Here is a 2,505-nt window from a genome sequence, read left to right as displayed (position 1 = left end):
CTTTTCAGAATGTCTAAGATGAAAATTTCAGACCATGCAATGGAGCCTCTAGAACAGGATGAATACAATGTTGGCAGAAAATGTAAACTGGCACAGAAACACCTTTGCCAAACCATTGCATGGTGGTGTTCCGTAATCTGAGTGTACTCATAGGCATGCCTTATGACACAGCCATTCTATTATAGGTGCACCCAAAATAGATGTCATAAAAATATGTATAGGGCAGGCCTTGCCCTGAGGCTGTGGTGGTGGCAAGTGGATGGCAGCCCTGCAGGTGCTGGAGCTGTGTACAGCTGCACTGGCGGCACACACCATGTGCTGAGAGAAAGCAGTGTTCTTGCACAAGTGGTGGCTGCCAGTGATGCGAACGCCATCGCTAGTGAAGTATACCAGTATATTTTTCCCCACACATAGCGACAAGCAGAGACCATTGAATTCATTCCTTCTGGCACTGTACTAGAAGAATCTCACAGGTTCTCTTTCAATATGATTTTAATGAGCCCTCCCTGTCAGCCATTCACAAGAAGTAGCCTTCAGGGCGATATGACTGGTCCAAGGACCAGTAACTTCTTATATATTGTAGATTGTTCTCCCCAGATTAAAAAATCTCCAAACATTCCGTTAAGGAATGTTAAGGGCTTGAAGTATCTTCTATAAGAGCTTTATTGATACAAACAATAAAAAACTGTGGCTTTCAGCACCAAGAATTTTTATTATCTGCAACCTCTCTTGGCATTCCAAATTGAAGGCTGCTGTATTTTCTTGTTGCAGAACATCAGTCAGAGCTCAGGTCCCTGGTCTGGTACTGATGGAGTTACCCAAAGTTGAACCTGAACATCTATAAAAATATGCAATCCACAGAAAACTGAAGAAAAGGAAATCCAACCCGGTATCTGTTTTGGTAGCAGCATGCAGTGTTCTGGAGAAGGTAGGATTCTTTTAAATCTTGAAACTGCAGAAGAAATTGAAAGGAAACGTCAACAGGACAGAGATCTCTCTGTACAAAGGCTGAAAGATTTCCTTGAACGTGACATTGAGGTCAATTTTTACCATGGAAGTGACTGCTGCTAAATGCTCTTTCCTTAGATATTGTTAAGAGCACTTGTAGAAGGTCCACTTGCTTTACCGAAGGTTAAGGAAGCCACATGGAAGGGACAGGATCTGTATTACAGACCAGAGAGGATGTGCAGATTGAGCCTGTCTACAAATCGTTTCCCAATTTGCCACAAGAAGAAAAGATAGGAACCTTGTCAATGCTTACACTGCAATACCTCACTCCTAAAGAAAGGGCAAAGCTTTTTGGATTTCCTCCAGAGTTCAGATTTCCTGAGTAAGTACCAAGTGCGGCAGCATTGTCATCTACTTGGAAATAGTCTCAATGTGCGTGTAGTAGCTAAACTAATCAGGGCGCTGTGTGGATGATTTTGAAATAACTCTGAAAGATAGTTACGGTATCCATTCAGGTAGATAGTGATTCTAAAATTGCTTGAAAATAATTCTGATGAAATTCAACTAAACTATTTCAAGCTTTCTTTGATAAAAAATTTGGAATTTATCACAAAAATATCAATTTGTTTCCTTGAATTTATATTATTGTATTTTGTGAAGTGCAAATTAGTGTTATACTTATGGAAAGTATATTTTCATATAAAATTGTTAAATATATGTGTGAAATACTATCTAGAATATATGGCTTAGATAAATTCAGGAACTTTAGAGTTTTAATGTAAACATGAATATTTTATAAATTGTCATAACAGACATAATATAATGAAACTGAGAAATTGTATATCTTCATGTTAATTAAATGTTTTACAAATCTTACAATTTTTTTGTTAAAATGATTATTTTGCTAAAATTATTTTTATAAAAATGTATTTGCTAAAATGATAATTGTAGCCTGTTTCAAAAATTGAATATATTACTGAATGTATTGCTTTACTGGCATCCCATATGACTGCCAGTTCGAGTCCTGGCTGCTCCATTTCTAATCCAGCTCTCTGTTAATGATCCTGAGAAAGCAGCGGGGGATGGCCCAATGGCTTGGACCCCTGCACCCACGTGGGAAGCCAAGAAGAAACTCCTGGCTCCTGGCTTCAGCCTGGCCCAGCCCCAGGTCTTTGCGGCCATTTGGGGAGTGAGCCAGTGATGGAACTCCTCTCTTTCTCTCTCTCTCTCTCTACCTCTGTCTGTAACTCTGCCTTTCACATGAATAAAGAAAGAAAAAACCAATTTTTTAAAAAAAGAAATGTCATTAAATAGTCAGTATGATATTTATCAAGAAATCAAGAATATACAAAATTAAAATCATCATGTCTTGAAAACTCATAAAAAGCTATTGCCCTTAGCTGGAACTTTCAGACTTGAGATTAATTAGCATGGGATTCTAACTGCAAAAATTAAAAAACATTGAAATAAAATTGTACTTTTATTTAAGGTTTCTTAAAAGGAAGGAACCTTATTCAATTACAACCTTCTTAGACAAACAGTGAATTTCTGAGAGAT

At 37.7% G+C, this 2,505-nt stretch overlaps 1 pseudogene; it reads left to right on the top strand.

The window, feature by feature from the left end:
• The first annotated feature begins 259 nt into the window (after positions 1-259).
• On the top strand, positions 260-1,422 carry LOC100345442 (tRNA (cytosine(38)-C(5))-methyltransferase pseudogene; annotated as a pseudogene).
• The last annotated feature ends 1,083 nt before the right edge of the window (positions 1,423-2,505 follow it).

Source organism: Oryctolagus cuniculus, chromosome 8 (assembly GCF_051225735.1).
Source record: "Oryctolagus cuniculus isolate XC-2025 breed Fujian yellow rabbit chromosome 8, ASM5122573v1, whole genome shotgun sequence".
NCBI classification, from domain to species: domain Eukaryota; kingdom Metazoa; phylum Chordata; class Mammalia; order Lagomorpha; family Leporidae; genus Oryctolagus; species Oryctolagus cuniculus.
Note: the sequence above shows the minus strand (reverse complement) of the source record. Positions and strands in the feature narration are given on the sequence as shown.